This window comes from Cupressus sempervirens, chromosome 10, assembly GCF_028749045.1.
Source record: "Cupressus sempervirens isolate cs-2001-9-10 chromosome 10, ASM2874904v1, whole genome shotgun sequence".
Lineage (NCBI taxonomy): Eukaryota > Viridiplantae > Streptophyta > Pinopsida > Cupressales > Cupressaceae > Cupressus > Cupressus sempervirens.
In genome coordinates this window covers 700,636,060-700,652,025 of record NC_143127.1, presented here as the reverse complement: position 1 = coordinate 700,652,025, position 15,966 = coordinate 700,636,060, and positions in this window count along the sequence as shown.

The following is a 15,966-nucleotide window of genomic DNA, read 5'->3' as shown; positions in this document are numbered from 1 at the left end:
TAAAGAGGGAGATATATGCTCTATTGAGGGATTCATGACAAAAAGAAATAAATCTATCTAGTAATAGGGAGAAAGTTAGAAGAAGTGTTGTAAGATGTTAGATGAAGTGAGTCACAAGAAAGAGTTGATTTTCTATTGATCAAAACATAATTTTATACCCCATATAGAAGATGAAACCTTTTGATATAGAGAGAGATTTCAATACAAGGAATTTTTTCCTTTCTAGTATTATTGTTGGTATTTTTTTTCCATCAATGCAAAAGAGGGAGATTGTTGAGGAAATATTTATAGAAGTATGAGGATGTGATTCAATCATTTTTTTGCCATTGATGTCAAACCTGCTATTTGCTAGTAAGACAATTGCTTGGTTGATTTGAGTGCTATCATTTGTTTGACTGATGAAGAGGTTTTGATCAAATTAGATAACAAGAGAACCTAGAGGAAAGGTTGAGTTATGTTATGAAAAATGTTGACAATTGGCTATGTGAAGTGATGTAATTTTTATCATTAATGGAAACACAAGATGTACATACTTATAGTAAATCTCAAAAATAAAGATACTTAGCTTGTGCTACTCATAAAATTGTTGAAGTATGAAATTGGTTTATAGTAGTACATTATTTTATATTTAAAATGTTTATGATGTCATATTATGACTAGAAAAGTTAGATAGAGATAGTATGTACATGTTGATGATGATGTGTATAACCTTAAACATCAGTATAGACAATATAGAAAAGAGATATTCATGATTTACTAGAGAAAAAAAATAGTGAAATTAAAGGTAAAGGAATTATTATTTTTATAAAATAATTACTTGACCAATTCGGGCCAAGATCCTAGATGTTTACGTTAAGTCAAAAAAGTATATTATGTTCTTAGCCGACCTAGTAGCAATTTGTGAAAAGGCATGATATTTATAGGAAGGACATCTTGCAAAATGAAGTGTGTAATTGTATTGTAATAAGTGATATGCAAACCTTTTGTGAAGTAATATATGTGAAGTTTTTGATAACCTAATTTTCTAATCCGAGATTGAGCTGAGGTCAAAGATCAATCAAGAAATAAGATATGACACTTATATACCTAAAGACTAATTAATTGTTTGGGTAGTGAGCTCTTCTTGCATCTATTGTACTACAACTCCTAATAGGATTAGAATCTCCTACCAAGGATTCAAAGTCTCCAAAGAAGGACTCTCCATACTAAATTTTCTCATTGACTCCTACTAGGGTCCATCCTCTAACAAGGAACATACATATCAGTATATTATTTAGTGGGTATCATCCCCACTAGGGTTTTCCCTTGGCTTAGGTTTCCCTAGTTAACAAAATATGGTGTTATGAGTTCTCTTTATGCATGGCTAATATTACTATTCAACATTACTTGTTTACTCTCTTATGCTTGGTTCAAAGTAACTAATAATATCTAGTTGGGTACAAAAGTTTTTAGAATACTGATTCACACCCCCCCCCCCCCCCCCCCCACCCCCTCCCCCCCTAGCTTCTCAATATTCCCTATTTCTAATCATTGGTATCATAGCACAATTACTGAAAAGAAGCTTAAGATCTTGAGTAAGATCCCTATGTATATGGAATACTTCATGAAGAACCTTGAAGACACACTTGAACAAATTTATTTCCTTACCAAAGAAAGAGATAAGCTAAAAGATAGGTATGAATACTCCAAAGCATACATTGGACAAATGAAGGATAAGATTGAACATCTCAAATCCAAGCCCAAATCTATTGAATTTGAAGCTAGTGACGATGACTATTCAAAATTTGAAACATAGTACAAGATGTTGAAGTATGAATTGAAGATTACCAATCTAATGTTGAGTATGAAGAATGGTCTTAGAAATGTTGAATCTAATTTGAAGACTGAAAATTCAAATCTTAGAGTGAGCCTAGCAAAGAAGACATCCAAATTTGAAACATTGAAAGAAGATCATGAAGAACTTCATAAGTACAACACTATTGTGAGAGGTCAACTAACTCAGTACAAGAAAAATCTTGAAAATCTTTACACTAACAGAGAAAAACTTGATGAATCTATGTCAATACAAAGACCTACATATGATAGGACTAGTCTTGGCTATTTATTTAACATGTCTACAAAGAAACTTGAAAGTAAATTAGATATGTATTTAGAAGTAAATATTTTTCATGTAAAAAAATAGGAAATATGAAAAGAGATTCTACAAATAAATCATTTAATCATGTTATAAAATTTGACTATCATAATTGTCATGGTATTAGTCATAGTGTAATTGATTGTAGAGAACCTAAATATGATAATGATAAAGGAAATAGTAGAATGTCTGGAAACACTAACCCTACAAATAGAAGAAGATATAATGAAAGGAAACCAAGAGAAAGTAGACCTTATGAAGAAAGAAAGAAGATTGTGTGTTATAAGTATAACAACTTTGGAAACATCATTCAAAATTTTCAAGCACATATTGATCAATAGAATCCTAGAAACAAAACCCCAGCATGTCAATTATGCAACAACTTTGGACACACAAAAAAATCCTATAGAATAGACAAAAGAAATAATAGAAGAAACTTCATAAATGAAAAAAGGAATCATGGAAGAAACTTTAGAAATAGAAGCAACAATGGGAGGAACTTTAGACATGACAGAAGGAATCATGAGAGTAACTCTGGAACTAAGAAAGACAATGAAGAACAGAAAAATGTAGTTAGTGAAATTCAAGAAGAAATAAATGAGGCATTTTAAAAAGGATTAGATATTTCAAAGGAAAAGTTAGTTGATTCTGAGATAGGGAAACTAAAGTTAGTAATCGAGTTTGATTCAACCAACTTGAATGAAGCTTGTTCATAGCACCATACTTGGAAACTTCATTTAAAGATTTAGCTACTTATAGTGAGGCTGAGAGAAGATGTATTATAATATGTCTAGATTGTAGTTAATATTTCTTGCAATTTGGAGCTTATTGGAACAATTAAGGAAGGAAATAAGAGCTATTGCTATAATAGGGATAGTTTACTCTATGACAAAAAATGGAATCTATGTTTCAATAGAAAATTTTGTTAAGTGAATTTTTTTGAAGCATTGTCATGATGATATAAAGCTATGGTGAATCTTGGATAGCATTCAAAGATTAGACAAATGATCCTGAGCAGATATTTGATTTTAGAGCAAAATAAAAAACTTTTTTAATTTAGAAAAGTATGTAATTAATGCAAGTTCTAGATGAATAAGAGGAGTAAAAACTTCATTATTTCTATATTGTGATCATCTCAAAAGCTAAGAGCACCCAAAAATAGTTTAGAAATTTGATTTTGATCAAAATGCTACTCTAAAAAATGTACTTTTTTGTTCTTTGTATAGAAAATTTTCAATAAATTTATTTTTATTGTAATCATGGATATGTCAATTGTTCAGAATGTTGAGAATATTGAGGAACCCAAATTAAAGGTTGTTCTTGTGATACCCCCTAGAGGAAAACCCTAATTTGGCTTCATCAGTTACTCTAAATAGTGTAGTTTTCTTTGAAGATGTAGGAAGCTGCCTATGCCATAAGTTTGAAACTATTGGAAGTGATTTTATGAATAGAGATATGTAAATTGTTTTCAATCGTGATATGACTATTAAGCCCAGATATGAACATTTCAATGACTTAGAGTTAGTTTGATATCATTTCTACAATGAACTTGATGCAGAAGAACATGTTGGTCTGATTTTTCACATTTGCAAAAATTATGAAAAATTTAATGAAAAATCATTTGAGTCTTTAAATATTGCAGATTAGGGTTTTTTCTCTTGTATTTTTCAAACCCTTAGATTGCCCTAGTTTTGGAAGACCCTAAAAATATTTTCAATTTTTTTTTTTTAATGATATAACATTTAACCTAAGGAAGGGCTTGCACAAGCATGAGTTCATTCTAGTTTTGTTTAAACCTTATGTGGCCATACTTGGCTTGCATAATGCTTAATTATTTTATTAGGAAATACTTTTGATAACACAAAGTCTTTATAATTGTTGATCTTGTTCAGATCAATGGGTATCACATTCCCACATTTTTGAGATGCAAGCTTTTGAAATAATGTAGGCATGTGACTTGGTGACACATGGCCCTTTTCTAAATTTCCAGAGAACCATAAAAGGAGTCATAAGTTGTCAGAAACTTTTGTAGGTTTGTCAGTACTTTTTTGCACATTCTGGATCTCTCCTGATATCATTGGTTGAATTACCAACAGAGATATGCCTTTATCACCAAGAAGTGTCAACCATTTATTTTATTTGAATCAAGGGCTAGTGCTTTCCCGTAAGAAGGAGATGCTCGTCAGATAAATAATGCGGGGAAGCAAAAATTTGACAAGTGGCAATCTCTGCCAAGATGGGCCCACCATTCTCAAGGATGGATGTCTTCCATGGCAAGTGTCAGACAAGTTGGAATGGTTGGAGATTTTTATTCATCACTCTAGCCAATATAGTGATAAGGATACCTAATTCTATAATCGTTGATTTGTCAAGGATCAAAGGCTAGCACATGCCCACAATTTGAAGCTGCACGAGAGGTAAATAATGTGGGCAAGCAATTTTTTGATGTGTGGCAAGGTGGGGTCAGATAGTTTCTATTGTATGCTATAGTATGGCACAGTGTAAAATTATTGCTGACAAGTACTGCCAAATGTGCCATTGAAGAAGTTTGACTACCAAATGGAAGTGAAGTCTTATTAGCCATAGATCTTTCAAAGATCTATGATTAATACAATCTCGCATTATGAAGCTACAAGTTAGATAAGAAAAGTGGGTATGCACCTTTGCGACATATGTCACAGTGGGGCCAAATTATGGAAGAATGATGAGTCATTCCATGTGGTCTGCCACTTGTGCTTAGCTGGAAATATTTATGATGTGGGTGCAGAAATTAATGCAATAGTCAGATGAGTCAAAATACACAGATTGAAAGTAGTCATTTCATTGGCCCAAGTGGATGATGCGAGTGTAGGATGCAGAGTTGTTTCTAATCATTGATCTTATCCTAATCAATGAAGGGAGCTTGCCCACAATTTGAACTTGAGTGAAGTTTAAACAAAGTGGGAATACACTATGTAGACATGTGTCTATGGTGACATCTAAAGTTTTAACTCAAAAGCTCTACAGGGTAAAATTAGTGTCACCGTTGATCTTTTGAAGATCAACGACTGGCACAAACCTGCAATTTGAAAGTGCTCGTTAGATAAGAAAAGTGAGAATGCACCAGTACAACATGTGGATTGAATGATGTCAAGTACCTACTCACTCAAAAGAAGATATGGGATCTATTGGCATCGAATATTGTCAAAAGGCACGAACTCATATGGAGCTTTCCTATTGGTTACTATAGCTGACTTGATTTTATTAGAATGTGAATTGACTTGATCATTGATCTTGTCTTGATCAATGAATGGAACTTCCTTGATATTCTAAGGTGCAAGGAATTTAATAATGCTGGCAAGTGCTATTGTCACATGTAGCCTTGTTTTTAAAAGCCATAAAGCTTGTTGCCTTTTCAATCAGAGGCTTTTGATCTAGTGAAAATCTACGGATAGGATTCAAATTTGTTTACAATTTGGAGGTAACGGTTACTGAGAGTAAATATGATTCAGATTTCATGTGTGTGATTTCAATGTATGAAAAGAACCCATGAACTCACCATTAATAAATAACCAAAGCACAAAAAGAACATTAGGGCATACAAAATTTTTAGAGCTAGGACACAAAAATTCTTAGCTAGCACTCCAATAAAATTGGAAAAGATATCACATAGTGTAGAAGTGTGAGTTTTAGCAGGTAAGTACTCTATGAATTTTTAAGAAATTCAAGTATCTGCTATTGTAAAATTTCTCGGGTTTTATTCAAAATGCCTCCCTGAAAAGAATTCACTAGGCAAACAGATTATTTGAAATTTTCTATGCATGATGACTTTCTTGAAAAATTCCCCTTATTGGTACATGAAATAACTAAGGGGAGGGAACTCATTCTAAAACATCCAAGAGTAGTTGTAGCAGAAGGTTTTTATGACAAAGCTAATTGGGTAAGAGATGCCCAGGTTTCCACGGGGGGTTTGGAGTTGTTTAAGAAATGGTTTTCAGAGAAAAAATTGGATACTCCTATGAACAATGTCTGGGAGTTCGATATTGGTAAATTAACAATCCCCATAGTTTTATTTGATAGTGATTTATTGGTGGATCTGGCAAAGAAATTTGATCCAATTACAGGGTGGGTAAAAACCCATGTTGGAGTGAATTTTTTTAGGGTTTGTCCTAAATTATTTAGTGAGGTTTTCAACCTCAATCCTAACCATGCTATACATGAAACTATTGACATAGACGACCTTCAAGCAAGGTATGATGCACAAAGAATTTACCTAAGAACAGGGTCACTACAAGAGCATGTTGCTAAAATTGGCACTTTTCTTGTAGTTATAGCTAGTACCCCAGAGCCATTGTTGAGAAGACATTTCAACCTGAGAGCTCAAGCACTATATTTTTCTCTTTGCAAGATGTTTGGGATAGATGAAGTTGGCTAAATTCTAGGCTCTATTGTCCTTATCATGGCTCAAACTCTTCAATTTGGAATGAGTACTAATCTAGATTTTGCTAATTTTCTTGCAAAAGGAATTCACAATGGCCTAGTGGGCATAGCAAGGGGAAAAGTGGGCAAACCATTCTGTTGGTATTCATTTCTTATGCATGTATGCTTATACAAGGGATTCACCTTTTTCTCCAAGGGTATGGAGTTGGAAACAACCAGGGATGGAGAGAGGAATCCAGTGCAGTTGTGGAGTGTAGATATGACTTTAGAAGCTACAGATGCCAGCTATGTGAGATTTGATAAATACTTTGCTTCAAAGCTTAGGTTTCTCTTAAAAGGTGACAACCCCAAAATTCCACAAGCATTGTTGGAATTGGTTAGACCTAAGGACCATGCACAAGGAAAATTGGTTAGTCATAATTGGGGAGACATAATCCCTTATAATGTTTCAACTGTAATGCAAGTATATGGTTTTGTGGGAAAGCCACATGTGTTTCCCTTTCATGTGCCCTTGAAGATAGGGCTCGCTGAGCTCTTATGGAAGATAGGCACTATAGATGAGAGGGAATTATCTAAGAAGGGCACCTTCTTTCCAATTATTACTGTAGTACATGATTTTGTCTTTGTCAGGAAACGGTGGAAGCACCTTAATTTTTTTTGGATAGATATAACATGGTAGAGTCTCATGCCAGATTCATTCATCTTGAAGGATTCTATGACCTCTTAAGAGAGAGGGTGAAAGCTTCTTGTATGGTACATCAAGCTTATTATCTAGAGGATATAATTAGAAATGTTTTCACATTTCAAGAACAAGAATTGAGAAAAGGAAACTAGATAGTATTTAGCAAGACCCTTCAATTTATTAATTCTTTTGACCCCTAGTATGACCCATTGAAAGATAAGAAATATTGGGGAGCTAAAATGCAAGCACTAATGAATAATTTTTCTATAATAATTGAAACCATGAGTGAGAATAAAGCCATATATGTTGAGACACATCTAGACAAGGCTACAAAGGTACAAAGAAGAATAAGCAGTAGAAATGTGGTGGCTCCTAGCTAGTATACATTACAGAGATAGGTAGGTTATGTCATGATTTAAAATGTACAACAGGCACCCCTTCATCAGAAGCCAAGGTCAAGAAGTCCATTTGCAGCTAGCTCTCCAAAAAGGAAAAAATTAGAGTAGGGGTCTTCTTCTTTTCAAAAAGAACAATACTCCCCAAGCCAGTCCCCAATCTAGATAGATGATGAAGCATCTCTAAGGGAGTAGATTAGACAAATAGGTGGAGAAAGGGATGTGATTGTTTCTTCTCTAGATTTGGATGTTGGAGATCCATAAGAACCTCCTACACCTTCCTTGGACCTAACCATTGCTGATTACCAAGGTAAGGAAATTGATCTAATAGCTGCCCAACATTCTAAAATTTTTATTAATGACAAGAATTTTGTAAAGTCTAGGGATTTTGCTCAATTTTTGTGGAGGTTAAACATGAGCAATTTTGAGAAAACCTATGAGAAGATAAAAGCAGAACAGTCAGAAAAATATGGTTTGGATATTAAGGAAGAGGTGAAATCTAAATTTTTGAATGATTTTTCCCAGTTTACTCCTGAAGCTAGGAGGAAAATAGTTAGACACTCACAAGTCCTCCTTCTACCAGAATGGGATATAGCAAATGCCATTTTTTTTGATTCAGTAAGAAAACAGAGGGATCTTCAACTCAGGACTACTAAAGAAATACTATAGGCTCATAGAGGAGTCAAATTTAGTGATGACCACCAAGCCCTTGTTATATGGTCCATCAAAAAAAGGAAAATACCAGAATGCATGAGATTCTCACTGCAGAGCATACTAGTGCATTCACAATGTTTAGGGTTAGTAAGGTAGGTAGTAAATAGATAATTGGAATGGCATCAAAGATGCTAAAATTTGGTAGCATAGTGTTTGGCCAAGAGGAAGATAAATTTGCCCAACTCAATGCTAGGTTTGAAGAAGTTTTGAAAGCATATGAGGAAAGGGGTATGCAGATATAGTCACTGGAAAATGAAGTATCTCAAATGGTCAAGGTCCTTGGGAAAAGAAAAGTAGGAGAATCTAGCAGACCCAAGATTGTATACCCTCCGAAACCACCTTTTGAACCTTTCAAGTCCACTCCAATTATTGAGATACCTGATACACCAAAAAGACCTTAGTTCTATACTGCATAGGATTTTGAAGAGGAGAAGAATAAGTTGTATGCAATGCATGTAGAGACTAACAATCAGAATGATGAAAAATTGAGGCAAGGTATCATGTACTTAATAAACAGGATAGAATGGCCCACATTTTTTGATCAATTATCAAGGATTTCAACAATCAGGGAGCTATATTTAGACCCATTGTATAGAAGTGGATAGAGAGAAGTTTAGATATCATTGCTATGTGTATATTTGTTATTCCTCTAACATATAATCAAATAGAAGGAATTTTTGATTTACTAAATAATTGCAAGGTTTTGATGATAAGAAAGATTCATTCTATAGAAGATTAACTAATTATTTATCCAAGTATTTTGTAGAAAAATTTGATTTATTCCCTCGTGATCTAAAGTCAATTGATGAAATAAAGGAAAAGGAAGAATGGAAGAGGGAGCTAGATGAAGCCTTTTGTGAGAGAATAAAAAAGGTTATAAATGAAGTGAGCCATCTATTTTGGGCAATCACAAATGAGGAGTTGGTAAAAGTATAGTTATTCTATAATATCATCAGAAAAGATTTTGTTGATTTAGAGGCAAATGCAAATTCTTTAGTAACTATACAAAGAGAAATTATAAATTTTGATTGGCTCGAGGATACTATTTACAATAAATGGAAGGAAGAATATATGTCTACAAAATAGATAGAAGGAGATGATGAGGTGGAAGATGATGAGAAAGAAGAGAGTACAAAAGTAGAAGCCACCTCTGCTACTGATGATAAAGACAAAGAGGATCCTCAGGCAGTAGGAGATGACTCATCACTATCACATTTGATGGCCACATATCCTGAGGAACCAGAATGCTAAAGGAATCCTATCAAAGTATTCTTGCCTTTCCAAAGGAAATAATTGAAGTGGACCCACAAAGGAAATTTTGATATATGTAAAAATCCTTCTAAAGGACAACTTTCAGTCACATTTTCCCTTTGCTTGTTGCAACTCATGCCTATATAAATGAGTTTTCAAGGCAATGTGAGGGTCCTAATTTTGTACAATTTTAAGTCTTTGAGAGAATAAAGTCAGTCCAATGGTGTGTATTTGTTCTAAGTTTATTCTCTAGTTGTACTTTTTGATGATATATTGAAATGACAAAACCAACAAGTTGTTCTAGGCTTTCTTTTTAATTCTATTGGTCATTGTATTAGTCATTTGAAAAGATAATACAAAGGGTATTTACACTATATTTGTGTCATCAATTTCTATCTCCTTTTTATGGGTTTGTCTACTTTGAAGTCATTTTAAATAAGGTTTAATTTGGCTGAATGCAATCTGGATGGGTTGTATGCTGATATCACTGTTGCTTTTAATTCAAGAAATTATAGAAATGCTTCAATGAATCAGTAAGGGTTATGAATTTATGAGAGGGATACTTCATAAGAATGGGAATGAGTGATTACAATTGATAAATTCATTTACAAGTTATTTGAATTAGATCTCTTCCCAATAGCCAATTTTTTGCCCAATGGATAAGGCACTGGTCATATAAGTTAGAAGTGAACAAGGATAAATTCTGTTGCTGCATATCAAAACAATTTGAAAATCAAAATCATTTTTCATTCAATTTTGTTCAAAGTTATAAATGCTGGTCAATACTCATTTATATCTATTCTTTGAGTCTTAAGTAGCTACTATTTCTAGGAATATTTGTAAATTGAAGGAGAAAGATGACCATATGTACTAATAAAGGATGCATACAAGTTTGAGAATAGTAAAAGAAGTGAAGTAAACTACTCATGTGTTAGTGGGTAATAGATGAGAATCAGAATGAAACTAAGAGAATATTTACACAATAGTTTGCATTAGAATCATCCCTAGGTACACCTGCCTTGGTTTAGTAGAGCCAAAAGAGTAGGAAACCATCCTTTGGTTTTGTTGAAGTTGGATCCAAATGGTTTATTTATATAATTGACAATAGAAATTAGCTGATCCTTAGGTTATGTGAGTGTTATCATTCTAGTATTGAACATTTTGTTGTTCTATATTTTTCAAACACCAACAAAATGGTGACTCTACTGGGGAATTACTCTTAGTATTGTCATAAAAAATGAATTATTAGAGATCTATGTCCCCTTGGGTAGAGTTGTAGATTTTTTATGCTGAAGTTTCCCATGGATTTGGGAGTTGTACACATTTTTCTTGAGATTGTTAGTAAAGGATTTATCATTTGTTCAGTTCTTTTCCCATTCTGATAGAGTGGGTGGTGACTCAAGAGGTTTTAACCAGTGTCAAAATTAAGAAAATTGTTGTCCCAAATTATGGAGAATAAGAGAAATAAATGAGAAAATATGAGGAAAAACCCAACCATCAAATTACAAACTGATCTGCCTCCTAGAGGAAGATAGAATTGGGATGTGAAGGGAAACCAGATATAGAAAGGAAGCTATTCACAGGAGTAGGTAGTAGGTAAAGATAGTGCTCACCATTCTACTATTGAAATGGTGCCTTTCTCCAAAGGTCTGAGATCTCATCCAGTTTTGTCTAATGATGATTTCTATAATACCCCTGAAATGATATGCCAGGAGAAGATTATGCAACCACATCTATTTAGTCTAGAGGGTAGGACTAGTAACAATGTTTTCTAGTGTAGTACAAACCCTTTCATGTTAGATTATTCCCCTGAGAAGGTTAGACCTAGACACCTAGAACCTAAAAGTTTTAATGATGAGAAAACATCTAGGTCTAAGTTCACTATCCCTGATCCTAATGAGAATGAAATTTTGAAAGCACATTTTGCTGAGCAAGAAGCTATAAATAGGAGATTTCAAAAGGAAAGGGAAGAAGTGATTACAAAGAACTATGAAGAAAAATAAGAATTACTAAGGTAAATTGCTACTCTAAAGAAGAAGAATGAGATAGCAGCTAGTACGTGGCAGCCTGAGATTGTGGGACAAGTTGAACAACTTAGGAGGCAAGAGCAGAAGTTGTTGGAAACTTAGAAAATTAATCTAGAAGGACCTGTGATACAACAAGTTAAGAACTATATTGCTCTAGAAGTTGATAACATTAGAATAAAGAAGGTGGAACCTATTGTAGGGGCTAAGGATAAATGAAAACAAAAGGAGATTGGTGTTAAGATCAATGAGCTAGTAAAGATAGTTCAAATCCATGATTCTATTTCACTCTCTAATATTGAATTGCAAAATAGAAGGAAAGAAAGGGATGCTTTGGCCAAGAAATTGGAGATTGCAGAAAATGAGGCTACTATAGCTAAAATGAACAATAAGATCACATTCTTGGAAAATACCAAGAAGTAGTCTACAACTCTGCTTAAAGATAATGATGGATCTAATGATGCAAATTAGAACATTACTAAGGTGTCATTTTCTTTCTTATCTTCATCTTCATAGAAAGTAGATCTCAACAAATCTATTGGTGATGCTAGCACTAGTAACACTATGAGTAATAATAAGAAAGAGTGCTAATCAGCTTAAGATTGATGTACAAAGGAGACCTGTCCACTTAGAAGGTTATAGGAAAATATGTTTTTATGGGATCCCTAGTTTTCCTAATCCTATACCATGAGAAATGAGGAAAATATTGCCTAAGTTTGATGGAAATAATGCTATCTCTTGTGAGGACCATTTGAGGAGTTTTCTTGACATGATGAGTGATTATGAGGTTGAAGCTGAAGATGTCATTATGAAGTTGTTTATTCAGTCACTAACTAAAGATGCTAGAGAATGGTTCAAGATACTCCCTAAATTATCTAATATTGATTGGAAAGATATTGAGTATTGTTTCAAAGAGCAGTATGGTGATAAGAAAAATCAGAGTTATATTATAAGTGAATTCAATAATATTAAGAGGTTGCCTAATGAATCTATCACTAAATTTAACACTAGATTCTAGAAAAGGATGTACAAGCTAATGCAAGCCATGTGAATTGATTACAAGGTATGTCTAATTACTTATCTAAATGCTTTTGATGGTAAAATGGCATACCAGCTTAGGGATAAGGAGCCTAGGACTTTAAGAGATGCTTTTAGAATTGCTATTAATATAGAAAATAACTTAAGGATTTCAGAGAGGTTAGAAAGAAAAAGAGATGATCGTAGGTTATTTTGGAGGGAAAAAGAAAGATTTTAGTGAAATGAGTCAAATTCTAAATGCTATAAAATGTTTGAATCTTCCTCAGGTAAAGAGTGATAGGAACCCCACTAAAAATAGGGTCCCTTACCAGTCAAATTTTAGTAGACAAAATAGACTACAAAATTTCCCTTATAATAGTACTTGGAAGGATGGTCAGCCTAATGTCCCTCACTCGAAAAACACCAATAACAAAGTGACCCCTAATCCTTTATCCAAAAACTCTATAAATTTGGTAGATGATCTTGAATTCACTGTTGAACCTACATGGTGTTCTGCTTGTCAATTACCTCATGCCCCTAAATATTGTACGGTAGCCTTGTCATTTCCTGGAAATCAAAATATAGTGGAAAAATGTTAGGAACAGGAGGAAACCAATGATGATGTAGGATGTAACATGTTTGATTCAAATTTTTCTAACAATGAAGGTTGTGACAGAGATGTAAATGATTAGAGATGTTTTCATAGTGTCAATCAACAGCAAGTATTTTCTTATGAAAGTGATGTTGATGATAATGTGTGTAACATGGTAGGTTCAAAGGAAGAAGTGACCCTAAGAAAGCCCTCTAGGGAGGAAATTGACCAAATCACTACTAATATGGTGGCTCAGGTTCAAACTAGAAGTATGGTTCAAGAAAATGAGGGGAATAAGGTAGCTCGTATTTTCATAAAGGGGATGAACCTTAAGAAAGGGAAAATTGTAAAACATAAAGAGTCCCCTACTATAAAGGGTAAATTTGCAAATAAAAAATGGGAACCAAGGAAAGGGGGCAACCCTGAGGATATAGAGCACTCAGATAATATCTCCAAGAAAAGAGATGGGAAGATATCAAAGAATATCGTTGAGCAAGATAAGAGTCATCATAATCCCTTGAACACTTTGAGTAAGCATGATGAGAAAGGGAATGTGAGTAATGATAACCTTTCTGATTCTTCTATTGATATGTTTTCTATTTTTTCTCAGATTAATATTAAGGTTTCTCTGTCTGAGTTACTAAGAATCCCAAAGCACTGAGATAAAGCCATAGCATTGTTGGGGAATACTGATGTAAAGGTAAGTCAAGAATGTAATGAAAATCATGTTCCCAAAAGAGTGAAAAAGGAAAATGTGAAGGAACAAGATACTAAAGTGGTTGTATCTCAGATTCCTCAAATGTTTTTGGATAACTCTGTTAGTGAATGTTTTGGAAATGTTGAACCATTTTTCTTAAGCATCTTAGTGAATGATAAGACATTAAAGAATTGTATGATTGATTTTGGTGCTTCTAGTACTATTATGTCTTTTGAGATAATGAAAGAATTAGGTATGAAGGTTGACACTACTCAATGAAGATGGTGTGTCATGGATAAGAGGAAAGTTATAGGCATAGGCACTATTAGTACCTTGCCCTATAGATTGATAGCCTATCCAAATAAAGAACTCACTATGAGCATATAGGTTGTTGACATACCACCTCAATATGACATGTTATTATCTAGAAAATGGAATGCTGCCATGGGAGGAAGTTTACAATGTGACCTATCATTTGCTACGTTTAATATTGATGGAAATTTTGTAAAGATCAACAGAGAACCAAAAAGTATATATATGATAGTAGAGGAAATTGAGAATGATATGAAAAATTTTGTGGATATAGATGTTAATGGATTCAGAGCCAAGGTCCTAACTCTGAAGAAAAACAAGCACAAATCTCAGATAGAAATGGAAGTTGATACAAAGTTAGATAAAGATGACTTATGGGCCATGTTCTTTGATGGTGCTTATTGCAAAGATGGAGCAGGTGTAGGTATTTTACTAATTTCTCCTACTGGGGTAACTTACAAATTTTCTTTCACATTAAATTTCCCCTGTACTAATAACATAGCAAAATATGAGGCTCTATTGTTAGGACTTACACTAGCTCATAAGCATGGGATAAAATGTATACATGTAATAGGGGATTTTGAGTTAATTATATCCTAGGTGAGAAATGTTTATGTGTTAAAGAATAAAAGGTTAAAATAGTATATAAATTTAGTATGGGACATGATTGAGTGCTTTGATGCATTTGGGATAATTTGGAAGGATAGATCTAACAATAAGATGGTGGATTATTTGGAAAATATAGCAATAAAACCTGAAGACATTACATTTGCTATCTAAGGTGGAAATCCAAGCTAGACCCTCTATTCCCAACAATGTCCAAAATTGGCAAGTATTCGAGGATGATAAAGATATTTTAAGGTTTTTGAATTGTGAGTATATGTTATCAGTGCAAGAAATTGATTGTTTAGCATATGTAGAAAACATAGATGGAAAAGATACTATTTTTGGACAAGAAGTTATGCAATTGAAAACAAAGAAAATACCAAAAGGTTTAGTTGTCTTGGAAACTATTTTTGACAATCATGATAGATCTCAAATGGATACTAGTGAATATAATGCTAAGGATTTGGAGGAGATAAATTTGGAAACTAAGGAAACCCCTAAGAAGGTATATATTGGTAAAAAATTATCTTGTAAGATAAGACAAGGTTTGATAGGTCTGCTAAGGAAATATAGACATGTGTTTGCATGGTCGTATGATGATCTAAAGGCTTATAGAGAAGATCTATTTCAACATGAAATCCCTTTAAAGCAAGATGCTAAGCCTTTCAGACAAAAAAAAAGGCCAATAAATCCAACCTTGGCTCCCAAAATGCAAGAAGATATGATCAAGTTAAGAGATGTTGGGATTATAAAGGCCATTAGACATTCTTCTTGTGTATCCAATCTAGTACCAATAAGAAAGAAAAATGGAGATATAAGGTTATGTGTTGATTTTAGGAATCTCAACATATCTTCATTAAAAGATAATTATGGTTTACCCAATATGGAAGCCATGTTGCAAAGGGTCACTGGTTCAAAATTGATGTCCATGATGGATGGGTTTTCAAGATATAATCAAGTGGTTGTCAAAGAATCAGAACAATTTAAGACTACTTTCACCACTCCATGGGGTACATATGTTTATGTTAGGATGCCTTTTGGGCTTACTAATGCTGGAGCTATTTTCCAAAGGGCCATGGATGTGGCTTTTGCTGATATTATTGACAAATTTCTGGCTATGTAT